The sequence below is a fragment of the Cydia fagiglandana genome, chromosome 19 (genome assembly GCF_963556715.1).
Source record: "Cydia fagiglandana chromosome 19, ilCydFagi1.1, whole genome shotgun sequence".
Lineage (NCBI taxonomy): Eukaryota > Metazoa > Arthropoda > Insecta > Lepidoptera > Tortricidae > Cydia > Cydia fagiglandana.
Window position 1 is genome coordinate 1540386 of NC_085950.1, and position 17652 is coordinate 1558037.

The window sequence follows — 17652 nt, forward strand, 5'->3', positions numbered from 1 at the left end:
TGTCATGTAAACATTTTTATCAATAAAAAAAAAAAAATCATTGCGATGGTGTCTGAGGGAAATGAACGCTCGTATGACAGCTATCTGATATGATTGCAAAATTAACCCATTCATGTACCTAAATTTTTTAACCCGCAGTAGGATATTAACCCGAATTTACTTAATAAACTTACTTATAAATAATATTTCTGATGCGGAATGCCGCGAACGCGTAAACAGAATGCCGATAGCCAAGGTCGATATCAAGTGTTTATTTAAATTAAAAATACCTATCCAATGCATCATTGACTTGTTTATTTTTAATTATACCTACAATGTCGAAGAGATGAGTGATTGAAAAAAAAAGTTAATATTTAATTTCAAGTAAATAGTTGATTTCTGCGAGAAATGACCTTGACCCCAGTAGTTCAAAAAACCTCGAACAAACGTACGTTAGTAGGATGTACATACACATACATTACTACTCGAAAACAGTTCGGCACTACTTTGAAAAAAATCTCGTATCTCACACTGCTACTCAAAGTTGAAAGCCAGTAAAGGGGCCCATAGATTACCAGTTCACCGGACGATATCGGCCTATGCTGGGGCTCTTGGGCTAATAAGGGGCTCTTGGGCACATAATATGGGGCCCTTTTGGAAAGTAAAGAAAGCAAAATTGGACTATCATTTTTCTACTATGACCTTCTATTTATTATGGGTAATCAAATATATATACTGTTACTGTCTGATCTCAGGGCCCTCTAAGGATGGGGGCCCTGGGCACGGGCCCCGTGTGCCCTTATGGTAAAGAACGGTACTGCTGGTAATCAATGGGCCCCTTACAGAACAAGATACGAGTTTTTTCAAAGTAGAGCAGAATTGGAAGAATTCGATTTCTTCAAACCTTCAAAGAGGTTTGAAGAAAACCTCTGAAAAGAGGTAACCAACTCCCATCTTAAAGGCCGACAACGCAACAAGCCCTCTGGTGTTGCGGGCGTCCATGGACGACGGTAATCACTTGCCATCCATTAATATGCTTGTGAACGCGCTACTCACGCTAGATGCATTCATCGCCATTGTTAGAAGTAACTCGGTACTACTTACAGGGCTAGCGCGTCTTATTTGAAATGTTTGGTTTGTTTGTGTTGGTGTGTAAGAAGTATTACCTACAGACTTTACAGTAGCACATTATATAGGGTTGTTGTCTCAGGACAACCCTACTGTCAGTGTGGTGTTGGCATTTATGCAAACATCAAAGGCATGGTAACTCTGGTGCTACGCTTACGTGACAGTTTTTAACAACTAGCCGCCACGCTCTGTATGCATGGTTAATATTGTTGACAGAATTTTCCTTAACTGCTATTGTATATACGTGATGACGACCAGGATATGGTCAACGGCAATTTAAAGGAAAAATGGGACATTTACAATAAAATGAGTAATTTGTATAATACAAATAATTGATGTAGAGTTGCTAGAACAGACAAAAATATTTAACCTAAATAAACCGGCCAAGTGCGAGTCGGACTCGCGTTCCAAGGGTTCCGTACATTACCCAATTCGGTCGGATCAATAATTTAAGTAATTAATCCGACTCACGCTAGACTGCATATTTCCAATAGGTTTTCCTGTCATCTATAGGTAAAGAACTATTTTGTATATTTTATTCAAAATTGTAGACCTAGTAGTTTCGGAGATAAAGGGGAGGGGGGAATGGTAATTTATTGGCTATTTTCTTAAACAACTCCTAAACTATTTATTTTAAAATTACAAAATATATTTGAGATTCTCAAAATGGAAACCAGAGGGCAATTGGGAGGAAAAATGGGGCATTTACTATAAAATGAAGTAATTTGTATTGATGTGCAGTTGCTGGAAAAGACAACAATATTTAAACGAGCAATTCTTGTAAACTGTCATTCTATAGAACTTGCTATGTATACAAACCGCCATATTGAACCTGTCAAAAATGATGAACTTACAAGTGACTTCTGTTTACATAGTTAGCAAGTTCCATAGAATGACACTTTATTTATAAGTACTATAGGTACACTATATTTATTTTGGGGATCTCGGAAACCGCTCTAACGATTTCGATGAAATTTGCTATATAGGGGTATTCGGGGGCGAAAAATCGATCTAGCTACGTCTTATGAATAGCGCGCGTCTCTGGGAAAAACAGCATTTTTGAGTTATTTTAATGTTTTCCGGGCAAACCTCGGTCTGCCAGATATTAAACAGATAATATCACTAATACAGATGACTGGTAGGTATATAAATAATAAATAAATACATATTATAGGACAATCTTACACAACCCCTAATGAGTCCCATTCGATAGCTTGACTGACGTACCAATGCATTTGCGTTATGTCTATTTTTGTATGGAATTTCTTAAAAGTGCGCCAACCATTGGAAACTCAAAATCCCACACATAATGACACTTAACGCAAACGCGTACGTCACGTCGTGCTATCGAACTAAGCGCCACTGCATCATCCCACTAATCCGGGGTTAAGCGGTTAAATCAAAGTGTCAAATTGTACTGGTAACTATGGTAACTCTATGTTTAAACGGTTAACCCCGGGTTAGTAAATGGTGCAATTGGCCCTAAGGGTACTAACTACACGCAGCCAAGCCTTCAACAACTCTATTGACTTATTGACCATAATAAGCTTCTTACTAACTGCCTCAGTTAAACGGTAGACCTCTATAAAACAGTTGTATCTCTGGTTTTACCACTTCCAGTATTTTGGTTCTGTAACGATACCCATAACGCCTCCGTGCGTGGTTTACATAAACAAGTTCAAGTAGGTATAGTCAAAATTCGTTTTATACGGTTAAACTAAACGATATACATTTATTTATTTTTATTTGTTCAACATAGGTAAGTGAATTTAATTTATTTAATAACATTTTACAACTTTATAACAAAACACTAAAACTTATAAATAAAAAAATTGTCCTAAGTCATGGTCCGTAGGTAGGGTGCCCGTTGGATGGCAATGCTGATCCTATGGGCAAATATTAGGCCAGCCCTCTGGTCACCGGAGGCCTCTATGAGGCGCTTTGATAACTCCTCATAGAGACGACGCGCGCTAGGTCCCCACGGCCCCAAGGTTTCCACTCCAAACGCCGCAAATATGTAGCTACTACCTAGTGTGACATATTTGCGGCGTTTGAGGCTTTCGGCCGAGGATGCGGCCGCACCAGCGCCAACTTTGGTGCCTGGAATATGGGACGGCGCCAGGGTATCTACGCACGTAGCGTCCCAGACAAGGGGCCGTCCCATACTCCAAGGCACCAGCGTCATTCCGTCAGGCCTCTTGCCATCGACCCTGGCCAGACCGTTGGGCTCGAGGACCGCCGGTACCTTGGCAATGACAAGGGCCCTTCGGATGACGTCGTTGAGGCTGGCGTGGCGGGGGATCCTTACAGCGCTACGGCTGCATGAGAGGCCGTGGTGGCCCAGATTACATAGGTAAGTTACAAGATGTTAAATAAATAGTTTAGTTAAACTTGGTTAACCTAAACGACTACCCACCTAGGCATCTCCAGATGAGAACAATTTTTCGCCGATCTGATTAAATTGTCCGATCAAATCAGATGGTGCGGACGCAAACGCCAATTTGGCCACTTTCACCAATTTTAAATTTATGGCTTATGGTGATATTTGAGCGCTCTAAATTAAAAAATGCTCCTAAACGCGAACTAGTGTCACAAATTGGTATTCTTGCGTCCCAATTTTATCGAAAATATCGGTCATAATCGGCGGTTGAATTCGGCGAGCTAAAATTGGCGTTTGCGTCATTACACTAGGGGTTTACCTTAATTTTAAGAGCCCTTCAACGTGCACACTAGCGCCACAGCTAAATAATCGTGATTATTTAAATTTAACGAAAGATATTGAAAAAAGGGGGCCGCTACGTACTGTATTGTGTATTTACGTACCTTTTGAATACATCAAACTAGTTTTTATGTTGCTGGTTTCGTCGATCTAGGAACTTAAAACAAAAACGGCCGTTTTAACTTTGCACGCATAGATTGACAAATCCAGCAACATAAAAACTAGTTTGATGTATTCAAAAGGTACTTAAATACACAATACAGTACGTAGCGGCCCCCTTTTTTCAATATCCTTCGTTAAATTTAAATAATCACGATTATTTAGCTGTGGCGCTAGTGTGCACGTTGAAGGGCTCTTAAGTATTTTAATGATCTAACTAACGAATAAGTGCATTACCACACCACACGTGTGTATCTAATATAAGTACATGAATTATAATTATAAAAAATTCAAATCCAATAAACATACCCTGACAAATTGAGAACCTCCCCCTCATTGTAAAGTCATTTAAAACCGGTGACAGGACAAACAAAAATAAACCATAAGTAAATTATATAAAAATATCAGTAGCAGAATAACTTAATTTGTTTACATTAAACAAGATCAATGCTCTCTTCAAAGGCAAACAAAGGGCAAGTATATAGGTAAGTAAACTGATTATATTGTAAATAGGTATTAATATCAACTCGATAAAGTGTAAAATCGTGACTAAAATATGCATTTATGATATTAGTAGCCAATTCACAAAAAAAAATCAAGATAATGCACTCGGAAAGACCTTGAAAAAGATCTCGATCGAAGTGACAGGCTATAAGGATATTTTTAGTTCGTTGACCTGAGATTATCTGCAAAAATCAAGGTCAAATGATAAGCTAATCTAAATAAATTTTATGTACTTACACCTACTAGGTGATTTTGGGGTCGTGATCAGTGTCGGCCGAACGTTAATTGCAATTAACCATTAACCATTATAAATTGAACCGTAAAACGTAACGGACGGTTAAATTTGTATGGCAACTAATGTTTAATTATTGAATTAACGTTTCGGTCAACACTGGTCGTTATAGTACATTGTGCAACGAGGGGGGGTAAGTAAAATAATGGAAACGAGGGTGTTAATTCGCGACCCACATTAGATTTTATATGTAAAATCAGTATTTCAAAATTCCATGGAAATTAGATAAAAATGCTCCTTTCGTGAAATCGACTCATAAGGCCTGTACAGACGAGGACTATTTATCACTAATCTGATTAAATAAATTGTCCGACCAAATCAGGTGGTGGTGTGAAGCGGCGGCTGACGCGCTTCCTCTCCGACGCAGGCGGCAGGGTCGAAGGCGAGGAGCGTGTGCTCGCCTCGAGCCCTAGTGGGGCCAGTGGGTACCGAACCCGCATCGCATCGGCCCCACACACGTCGTAGGGGTGGGGATCAAGCGTTTCAGGCCGCGTAGCCAAGATGCCAATCGCTAACGCTCCGTAGCGATCGAAACGCAACTGTCACTGTCACACTAATGTGGAAGAGTGATAGAGATACATAATGCTTTTCGTTGTCGAAGCGATAGCGATTGTAACCTTGGCTAGCTACCCTGGTCCCCCCCTGCATTGTGAGGGTGCCCTGGCGACAAGCCGGGGCTGCCGGAGGGCGCTGTGGTGGAATGACCTCGATCCCAGTGCGCCCTCACGAACGGCAAAGAGGGTGAAACGCCGGAGTGGGTTTAGTGGGTAGGGCCAAATCCTCCCTCCCTCTCGCTAAGAGAGGGATAAGGAGCGGCGAGTCCCACACACTGTGCGTAAATGCATTCCCACTCCGTCAAAAAAAAAAAAAAAAAAAGGTGGTGTGGACGCGAACGCCAATTTGGCCACTTTCGCCTATTTTAAATTTATGGTGATATTCAAGAAATCCCCCAAACGCGAATACGTCACAAATTTGTATTCTTCTATTGCGTCCACACCCCATTTCTATCATCGGCGGATGAATTCGGCGACACAAATTGCCGTTTGCGTCCGCACGGCTTGATTTGATCGGACAATCTATTAAATTGGCGAAAAATTGTTCTCGTCTGGACAGGCCTATAGGTAACTCACTATAATTTCACCTCAAATAGGACACCTATTCGGGTTAAATATCGTATGCGAACGTGCGATCAAACGAGTAAAATGCGCGCGAACTTGCAATAATCGCGTAGTCACGTAGTGTTAGGACGACCCCTTAATCTCATTATAGTTATTAAGTTATTATGGTTATTATCCTCGCCACGGTTGCCCTTAAACTTGACAGTAGCACATCGGCGCGCGCACGCGTTGCATGTTGCGCCAGAGTCGCTAATCGCACAGTTTGAGAAACTTTCGCGGCCGCGTATTTAATGATGCTCTTTATAGTACAGAGTACAGATCTATAATAATTTTCATGAATTAAAGTTCAGTAGGTTTTTTTCTAAAACTGTGGTCTGTGTTTTTTTTTCTTATTCTGCATAATGCATTTTTAATCATTGTGTACGATTATATGGAGTAAAGACTGTACTGTAGTGAGTTTAAGATACGCTGTAAGAGAAAGGTGACATAAGTTGTAGGTAAGTTTTCAATGCTTGTAATTATATTAGAAATTATTACATATATAAATAAAAATTAAAATATGACCCTTAGGAACATGTTATATTGAAGTGCAACACAAAGGTAGGTATGTTAGCTATTATCAACATTATACAGAATATCGGAATACATAACTTAAAAAAAAACCGGGCAAGTGCGAGTCGGACTCGCGCACGAAGGGTTCCGTACCATAATGCAAAAAAAAAGCAAAAAAAAGCAAAAAAATCGGTCACCCATCCAAGTACTGACCCCTCCCGACGTTGCTTAACTTTGGTCAAAAATCACGTTTGTTGTATGGGAGCCCCATTTAAATCTTTATTTTATTCTGTTTTTAGTATTTGTTGTTATAGCGGCAACAGAAATACATCATCTGTGAAAATTTCAACTGCCTAGCTATCACGGTTCGTGAGATATAGCCTGGTGACAGACGGACGGACGGACGGACGGACAGCGAAGTCTTAGTAATAGGGTCCCGTTTTACCCTTTGGGTACGGAACCCTAAAAAACTCCTTAAGTAATGATTACTTACACGGACAAATTTATCTGAAATTTATTGCCTGGGATAACCGCGAAAATCGAAGTTCGCAAATGGCGGGCATTTTTCTCTGTCACTCTAATTACGCCTTCATTGGAGTAAAAGAGAAAGATCCCCGCAATTTGCGAATTTCGGTTTTCGCGGTAGCCCCACTGTATTGGATTTAGACACTGTGTGTGTTACTTGAATGTTCATGTAAAATTGTATACTGTTTCAGAATGTCGTTTTAAAATGAGAATATAACTTCAATTGTATGGCGGCGGCTAGTTTCATGTGGCTCTTAACAAGGATTAGAAAAACCGGCCAAGTGCGAGTCGGACTCGCGCACGAAGGGTTCTGTACCACCTATGCAAAAAACGGCAAAAGAACCACGTTCATTGTATGGGAGCCCCGCTTAAATATTTATTATATTGTGTTTTTAGTATTTGTTGTTATAGCGGCAATAGAAATTCATCAACTGTGAAAATTTCAATAGCCTAGCTATCACCAACTATCACGGTTTATGAGATACAACTGGTGACAGACATATATGTATAGGTACTTCAAAAGAGACACCAACTAGCATATTGCAAAACTGTTTGGTTTATTGAATAAAATATTTTTTTATTTTTTTAGGGTTCCGTACCTTAAAAGGAAAAAACGGAACCCTTATAGGATCACTCGTGCGTCTGTCTGTCTGTCTGTCCGTCTGTCACAGCCTATTTTCTCAGAAACTACTAGATCAATTAAGTTGAAATTTGGTAAACATATGTAAATTAGTGACCCAAACATGGACATGTTTTTTTAATAATTTTAAAATACATAGGTTCGAAGTTATTTAAGAAAATAGCCAAAAAATGACCATTCCCCCCCTTTATCTCCGAAACTATTGGATCTAAAATTTTGAAAAAAAAACACAAAATAGTTCTTTACTTTAGATGACAGGAAAACCTATTAGAAATGTGCAGTCAAACGTGAGTCGGACTTATGTACGGAACCCTGGAAACGCGAGTCCGACTCGCACTTGGCCGGTTTTTTTATGGACGGACAGCGGAATCATAGTAATAGGTTCCCGCTTTTACCCTTTGGGTACGGAACCCTAAAAACTTTAATCTACTTAAGATCCTAAACACACATCTCGATCAAACATCTTTATTGATGATAATAGCATCCGTGTTTATCGCGTCAATATTTACTGACCGTAAAACGGTAGATCTGTGTAATAAAACGTGTTTAATGTGTGTTTAATTAACTTAGTTAAGTGTATGAATAAGACGAGTCATTTGTGATAGTGCAGATTGAGATTAGTGATAGTGTAGGGACGAGTCATTTGTTGAACAAGGGAGCAAAGTTGTTGTTTAATATGGTTTACTTCTCGTGCTAAAATGATCCTCGACCAAGCGAAATATAAGAACGCGCAAGTAAAAAGCATCACTTAAAGTGCGTCCTAAGTACAGAGGTGGAAATGCTACGCCCGTGGCGGTTTAACTAAGATAGACCAATAGGCCAATGCCAAATGCCACTGTATCAATCTGTATCACTGTATCTATGCCAATCATATATACACATAACTATATTATCTTCTACACAATCTAAAATAGTCTTAGCCATAGTTTCCGACAAGCAGCAAGCAAATTTATATTGTACGAAGGGTCGGCCTGAAAACCAGCGTTGTAGTAGGCAAGCCTGCTGCAACACACGCTGAGGTTCGCTCCTTTTTAACATCATAATTTAAAAAAATTATATCTACATGTAAACATAATATTTTTTGCCTATTTAAGTTTAATTCTAAGCTTATAATGTTTTGTAGCATTGCCTGTAAATATTTTTCAATGTGGTGTTAAATAAATTTTTTCTATGTCTATGTCTGTTTATGTCTATGTCTATGTATAGCGCGATATGTGCGCAGACGCAGACTGTTTGTAGACGACGCACTATTTCGTAATTCCCGCGCAGCGCCGCGTAGCCCGCGCACGTCAAGTTTAAGGGCGCGCAATAAGTAGGTAACATAAGTTCAAGTTCAAATTCAAACATACCTAAATCCTTTAGACGCATAAAACCACAAACGCGAATCACCAACTCTACGCAAAAAACCTCTTAAGCGAAACACCAACTACGCAAAACACCAACTACGCATAACGCCAACATGATATTACGCAAAACACAAATCACGCTAAATACCATGTAGGCCTAGCAACAAGCACGTGTGGAATGTTACATATATATATTTTATTAAGCTAATTATCAGAGCAATTCATTTTTCCTTCACCGAAAAGCAACTGGTAAATATCAAATGATAAGTATGTCGTACATAAGTTCCGAAAAACTCGGTACGAGCCGGGGTTAGAACCCGCGACGTCAGGATTAAAAGTCGCACGCTCTTACCGCTAGGCCTTACCGATAGCAAAGACATATGTAACATCGTATAAGATGAATAAAGTCTAAGGAAAAAACGTGCCTCGGAAATCAAGAAAAAGTCATTCTCGGATAGATGCCGCACACACCTTTAGCCTATGCTCGGCTAGATGGCGTGACGACACCGTTTCATATTTAACAATTTTAACACATAGATATCAGTGAATGAACATGGATCAAAATGATATAAAAATAATAAAATCATTTATCCATATATATATTTTTCTTTGATAATTTTATACGTTTTCATTTTGAGTTTTAGTCGTTTGTCGATAGATGGCAGTAAATTTACTGTGACTTCAAAATTTACAATGACAGGACCTCTCTTTACTTATCTATTCTTTTTGCCGATAGTCTTTATCTATCACCAACACCATTACACGCAGGCAAAGCCGCGGGTAAAATCTAGTAGTAAAATCAAATCGTTGCCCATCGGTAACTTTACCTTATTGGCTTGTCAGGGCCCGATAGTTATCAAGGTTCAATTTAAGGGTAAGGTTAAGGTCGTTGCAATAAACATAAATATTGACCGTCTGTGGTTACCTTAACTAGGTGACACGGATTCGCTCGAGGGCTTGATGGACTGACCTTACGATCGTTGCATGGGCAACGTTATATGGATAAAGGGCTGTTGTATACAGCAAACTTTTTTGGTGACGGAACCCTTTTGTCAAGCGAAATATTAGACGTAGCCCCAAATTAAAAATTTTCGTTCATCACTGTGGACCAGATATACCTATAGAAGATAGCTGGTTTTTTTCTTATTATTACAAGTATTTTCGCGGAGCCCCACCCAACAGTGGCTTTGCAGAACCCTAGGGTTCCGCGGAACACACTTTGAGAATGGCTGGTATACAGGGTGGTCCAAACCTTGACGTCCAAAGTTTTTTAGATTCCGCACGTCGTGGGCTATCAGAATATACTCCATTGTATGTTATCTGACTTGTTCGAGTTATGATTTTTTAAACTTTAGATTTTGTTATGAAATTCCGGGTTTCCCATAAAGGTTGGCTAAAAAATAACTGCATTCTCGTTGCCAGGGATTATACTGATCAACTTTTACTATGGGACCAACCCGGAAATCGCGAAAAAAAAATTACCCTTCCATAGACCAGGCAAAATGTATGAAACAGCCAAATTTTTTTTTCCACCAGTGATTCACTTAATATTATGGAACACTGGACATGAGTGGACACGTTTTATATAGAAAAATATTGTACAAAAAATACCGAATTTTCTTTTTAAACTTCCCTTAATTAGTCATAAATCAACGTAAAACTCATTGTTTTACTTAAAAAGCTGGTGCTTTCGGCCTTTCGTAGCGTAAACATTTAAAAAGGACTAGTATAGAGATGCCATTCCGTCCTAACCGACAAGTACCTTTTGACTGAGTGCGTCACAATGTATTGTTGTGCACTCATGGGATATGTATCAAGTAGAGATGCAACGGATAGTTGTTTGACCGGATACCGGATATTCGGCCTGCCCATCGGCACAATATTCGGTATCCGCGCGGCCGCCGAATATTCGGACGGCGGAACTATACCTTTCGATTTTTCATTTGCGCATTGTGCAGATTTTGACCTGTTTCGTATCAATGTTACTATCCGGTATCCGGCCGGATAGTAGGTCACTATTCGGTATCCGGCCTTATATTAAAATAATGGCCGGACAGGCCGGATACCGGAAAGTAACCGAATATCCGGTGCATCTCTAGTATCAAGTGTATCAACCATCATCACTTTAACCACTTCTTATGCATCGGCACGCGTATCGGATAACATATTACATATTACCATAAACGATGTGTCATATCCTTTTGTGCCACGCTCGGTGATACACTAGCATACTGTCCGATGGTAAGCGGTTACCGCTGCTTATGGACTCTAGTTCAACCGACTGGAGCGTTCGTGGAAGGTATACCTCTCGATTTTAAATAAATAAATATTCTAGGACATTCTTACACAAATTGACTAAGTCTCACGGTAAGCTCAAGAAGGCTTGAATTGTGGGTACTCAGACAACGATATGTATAATATGCAAGTACTTAAATACATAGAGTTAGACTAAGAAAAGTCTGCAGCGATATTGATAGCCCACGCATTGCAAGTGTTATTTTTAACGTCAAACTTCTATGAAATTATGACGTACCCATACTTAATTATAAATAACACTTGTACTGCAAAGGCTATCATAATCGCTGCACACTTTTCTTGGTCTAACTCTACAAAAGATCCATGACTTACGAACAAATATCTGTGCTCATCACAAAAATAAATGCCCTTACCGGGACTCGAACCCAGGACCATCGGCTTCACAGGCAGAGTCACTACCCACTAATATACAGATTATAGGCCAGACCGGTCGTCGATTGATGTGTATATGTCGGCGGCCGAGCGTGAAAATCTTTGACTCATTCCCTGAGTCGACGGAGCCCCGCTACGCGGGGCTCCTATTTCTGGGCAGTTGAGCAGGATGGTTGTGAAAATATCTTACAATTAGACTTAAACTAATAACTGTGTGTTAAGAAAGATATATAATTTAAAAACGTGACATATTAGTTATAATATATTTTTATGCCTGACATGTAAAATTCTATGACTTTTACCAATAAAATTCTGATTCTGATTCTGATTCTGAGTTTGCCCTTCGGGCATATGAAGCAACCTAACGAACCTATCTTACCTATATATTGGTTTAATGTGACTATCCTCAAAACAATACACAGGAACATTACGATCTGCCTGATCTTACGATCGGCCGCCGACATATAGATATTCATTTACGTCATAATAAATAAAGGAAACAGCCAATCATGAATTATTTAACCCGCAGGTTTACTGTGTGCTCTAGGATTCTTTTATATGGGGCATTATCTATGAAAAGGGACCTTATTGTCGATGGCGCTTACGCCGCATAGCGCCGTGCGGCATTGTGTTTATATCGGAGCATAGTTAATCATGGCGTAAGCGCCATCGACAATTAGGTCCCTTTTCATTGATAATGTCACATATACTGATGGAAAAAAAATAGCCAACAAACGATATGAATCATGGTACAGTCTGCAATAGAAGCTGATGGAACAATAGGCAAAAAGTATCTGCCACCCTGAAATACTTTTTAGGGTTCCGTACCTCAAAAGGTAAAAACGGAACCCTTATAGGATCACTCGTGCGTGTCTGTCTGTCTGTCCGACCATTCTTCTCCCCTTTATCTCCGAAACTACTGGGTCTAAATGAGGAGATCCGTAGACGAACTAAAGTCACCGACATAGCCCACCGGATTAGCAAACTGAAGTGGCAATGGGCAGGCCACATTGCGCGCAAGATGGCCGATGGGGTCGAAAAGTGCTCGAGTGGAGACCACGGACTAGCAAGCGCAGCGTAGGACGTCCACCCACAAGATGGACGGACGACCTTGTTAAGGCCGCCGGAAGACGCTGGATGCGGATCGCTTGCAACCGGTACGAGTGGAGGTCCAAGGGGGAGGCCTATGTTCAGCAGTGGACGTCTTATGGCTGAGATGATGATGACTGGGTCTAAAATAAAAAAAAAAACACAAAATTGTTTTTTACCTATTATAGATGACAGGAAAACCTATTAGAAATATGCAGTGAAGCGTGTCGGACTAATTACCCACTTATTAGTTTTTGATCCATCCCCTACCGGTTTTTTAAAGGCAATTCACTCGCGTTTCACGTATAAAAATACTTTGTTAAAAATTGGGTAATGTACGGAACCCTTGGAACGCGAGTCCGACTCGCACTTGGCCGGTTTTTTCAATAGATTATTGTAGGTTTCTGTTACGTTTTTCTCGTTATAATCAGATTTAATGCATCTTAACAATCTTAACATAGGCATATACCTACGTATAATTCGATTAATTGGTAGATTAAAGGATGACTCACTTTAGACCGGGCCGTGTCCGGGCCGGAGCTTCCGGAGCTTCGTTTTCAATGGAAAGCATCACGTGGTCACCTGTCATCTGTCATAGAAAATAAGCGCCGGAAGCTCCGGCCCGGACACGGTCCGGTCTAACGTGAGTCATCCTTAATTCCTTAATTGTTCTTTGTTTGCTCCTTATAGGTATGAGAGACAAGAAAGACAAGTGCTTGGTAAAGACTGTTAATCTCCGTGCAGTCAGTAATTCAATTCAATTTTATTTGATATGTGAAAGTAGATATAATTTTGTATATTTAATTAGGTACAGTCAAGTGTAAAAATATGGGTTTAGATAACTTACTCAAAAATATGTCCTTTATTTTTTAATTCGCGGACATAACAGCTATGGGACATATTTTTGGGTATGATAAGTGCACCACAACCACAGGTAGAGTCTGTGCGGAAAGAGAAGAGTCGTGGAATGTATTGGGCTCCAAACATTTTAGGTGCAAACAACAGTTAGGTTATATTACTGTTAGCCAAGATGAGCCGTGTAATCAATTATTTATATGTTATAAGTTATAACATATAAATGATACAAAAGGTCATACATATTTTAAAATAGAACTACATACATGTTTGTTCACAATGAAATGCAAATATGAATGTCATGTGACGCATGCATAAATTACTTAGGCCTCTACTAAAAATATACATAATTATCATATATAAAAATTACGAAAATGGCTACTAGACTATCTAAGACATCAAAGATTTTTTGTCCTACCCAGCAATTTATAAAGCGAATCTAATAATACTATGTTATGTAATTTAATTCAATAATTGAATAGGTACTAATATTTAAAAAAAAATGTTATATAAAAACTGCCTGACATGTAATATTTAAAATAACTATGAATAAATGTTTATGTCTATACTAAAAATAGAATACTCGTATGTTACATATCGCCTGTGTACCTTTATTTCTGTTAATATTATGTAAACCTGCAAGCCTATTATGGATCGCTTTATCCACATTTATCCACGTTATAAAACAACTGTCACTTTTTAACTCTGCGGGATAGAAAGAGACGGACACCGTTTTATCACGCTGTCACGTAGACAAATACGACCATCTGTGCTGCGTACAAGAAATTGGTCTTTAACCTTCCTAGCGACAATCAGTCTATATTTTTACTTATCTCTGATCTCTACTCAGAACGGAACTCGATAAAAACAGAAGATGATCTTATACGTACAAACAGCAGATTTTTTAATCCGGAAAAGTTAAAGTCAACAAAAGAATGGCACCTTTACATTGTATTGCATGATAATTATAGCCTACAAGTACCTATCCTGTAATTACCGTGGATTTGTTTTAAACTATGATGGTTATTGAGTGTTTAGTTAGGCTTTCGCGAGTTACAAAGGTACCGTAAAACGGGGTGAGTAGGTTTCGCGGGGAGAGTTGGGTTATGAATGGGGAGAGAAGGTTTGAGAGGGGGGTGAGAAGGGATTTTAAGGCTACTGCTACAAAAATAATGTATTCCAATTTAAAATGGGGCTATAGTAATACGCATAATAAAAAAAAAATCGATCCAACAATCTTCCAAAATCACCTTTGCATACAAAGAGGTTTTCATAAAAAAACCTCTCACCCCAAATGAGGCACTACGGGGTGAGGTGGGTTTTCCTCTTTATCGTCAAAGTTATGAAATGGAACTACCCAAAATAAAATACAAACTAAGATACAAACGTCCGAACCACTTATTATATACACCATTCAGTTTTCAAATGTAAAATTAATTATTATCGAGGTTTGAAAGTCAAATTTCACCCAACTCACCCCATTTTACGGTATGCAAATTTTGATTATTTCTGGTTCTAAGAGTCGTTAACCCTTATCTTGGCAAGGCTCAAAATATCTTAAATATAAAATTTTTTTTAGCTTTTTGTCACCTATTGAGCATACTAGACTATTAAAAAATAAGGAAAAAAATCCAGGTTTTTCCTGTTTCGGAAAATCATATGTATCATATTTGATACAATGCCAATAACTCGATAAAATAGTTACCTATTTTTTAGAAGAAAAATGTAGTTTTTAATAAAAATAAAACATGTAATGCAACAGAAATTAGCATTTACTGCTAATTAAACGCAATCTAAAGCATCAGATGACTATTAAACCTGTAAAAATAAATATATCTACGAATACCTGATCACATGGGCGGAAAATTTGATCCCGTAAAGTTTCAAAAAAGTCGTCAGCAAAAAGTTGAGTAAAATATGAAAGTAAATAAATAATTAAAAGTAAAAAAAAATACATTTTTTTTTTACTTTGGGGCCATTTTTTGCCATATACATATTTTTCCATGCTACGGGCTACGGCGTAGCAATAATGCTACAGCGTACGAATATATAGTTAAATAACATCTAGTACTTAATAAAATTAAAGTTTAATAACTAAATAATACAACAACTAATATTAAATAATTGAAGCATGTTTTGTAACCCCACAAAAATAAAAAAATAAAAAAATCATGTGAAACTATTTTGACGATAACTTGGCAATGTATTAAATGTAATACAATCCTTTCGATATGTACATTTCTGAGTTCTTGGCAGTGTATCAAATATAATACATAACAGTTTCATGGAAGGTTCTGTGTATTAAATGTTTTTAAATTCGAAGGCATTGTAAATATGTATGCACTGAGAGACAGTAAAGATATCAAAACGTAGATTATGGAAAAATATATACTAACATAAGAAATAAATGCAAAACTTCCAGTACGAACCGAAATCTCTTGTTTCCGCGGCGCCATGTTGATTATTACTAATTAATTTACAATGACACTCATGTCCATTATTTTTTTCTATAAGTAAGGAGGGTAGCTCGACATATTGATGGCAGAATTATTTTGTTAGGTAATAAAGTGAACCTGCTAGACTTTTTTAAGTTCCATGTATCACGGGTGTTACGATGCCAAGATAAGGGTTAAAGTAATGAAGATATTATGTACAAAGGTATTTTGGGATATCTGTCTGTAGTAAGATGAAAAAAAATGTAATGTTTTCTAAAAGGACTGTAGACCGAGTATCTATCTAATCTATCTGATACCTTTAAACGAGTAATTCTTATTTATTTATTTGTATATATTTTTCTATTTTGGGGATCTAGTATGGGGGTTTTCGGGGGCGATAAATCGATCTAGCTAGGTCTTATCTCTGGGAAAACGCGCATTTTTGAGTTTTTATATGTTTTCAGAGCAAAGGTCTCCCAGATATCATGGTTTTGGAAGCTTCCGTATCATGGTTAGCTGGAAGAGGTTAATTTTAGGGACAAGTTCGCCTTTGTATTTATACTATATTTTACTTTGCATTGTCTTCTTTGTGTAAACTTGTTTATATGCATGCATATATATGCAATAAAGTAACATACATACATATTACATAGGTACATAGATATAAGTATAATCTGAGGCGCGGATCTGACACGGAATAGGCCTCTTTGGCTACATAATAGCCATGTAGTTACATTCGATCTTGATCTTGGCTCGCAGTTTCCTTTCCAGTTCAATAGCGAGATTAGCGAGTGATTCAACGATGAATATGTGACGATCCCCGGGAAAAGGAACCTTGAGCTTAATTTTAATTTAAATGTTACTCAATGTGGTTAAAATATTAATGTTTATTAATTTTTTTCGGGATCGAAACTAATTTATCATAAATAATAAGTGTTATAAAATGAATATGAAACTAAAATTAACTACAATTAAGACAAGTAAAGCTAAAATAAATAAATATACCAATCTTTGTTTATTAATCATTATTTTCGTTGTTTAATTGTGTTTTTACTTTGGACGAGGCTTACTGCCGATTTTTTTGATGTGGCTATAAAAGGAGCCTGTGATGCGGAAAATAATGTCGTATTTTTAGTCTTTATTAAAACCGAAAACGAAACCACACTTAATTAATAACAAAATTTTAGTGTTTAATTTTATTTCTTATAGTTTTAATTTTTAATTTTAGTTCATAGAGTTAATTTGGCAAAATAAAAATATGTTGAAGGGTTATTAAGGATTATTAAATTCTCTATAACCTGAGACTTTATGTTTTTTATTAGGTACTCATTATATTAGACCTAAATAAACGTATATATTTATTTATAAGATAAAGATATATTTATGCGTAAAATTGGGTTCTCTTATTTATCGCCGAAAATGGTATGGCCGATTATGTCAACTCACGCCTGGCGGAATTTTATTTCGCCGAATTTTCATTTAAGCTATACCTTAGCTCGCTCGCTTCGCTCGCTCGCTGCCACTGGCTTCAAATATTAAAATATACATTATAAAAAGTCGAACAACTCGGCGATTTTAGATTTTTTGGTATGTATCTTTTTCTTATTTGTAACTTGCCTAATG

At 37.9% G+C, this 17652-nt stretch overlaps 2 protein-coding genes across 2 annotated transcripts in view; both read left to right on the plus strand.

Moving 5' to 3' along the window:
• Positions 1 to 17652, plus strand: part of LOC134673873 (uncharacterized) — a 244826-nt gene that overhangs the window by 142328 nt on the left and 84846 nt on the right. The gene's annotated exons all lie outside the window — the stretch shown is intronic.
• The window catches only part of LOC134673911 (phospholipase A1-like), a 42910-nt gene continuing 31521 nt past the window's right edge, over positions 6264 to 17652 (plus strand). Inside the window, exon 1 of the mRNA XM_063531965.1 lies at positions 6264 to 6396. The gene's annotated coding sequence lies outside the window, so the exon portion shown is untranslated. The remainder of the gene's footprint in view (positions 6397 to 17652) is intronic.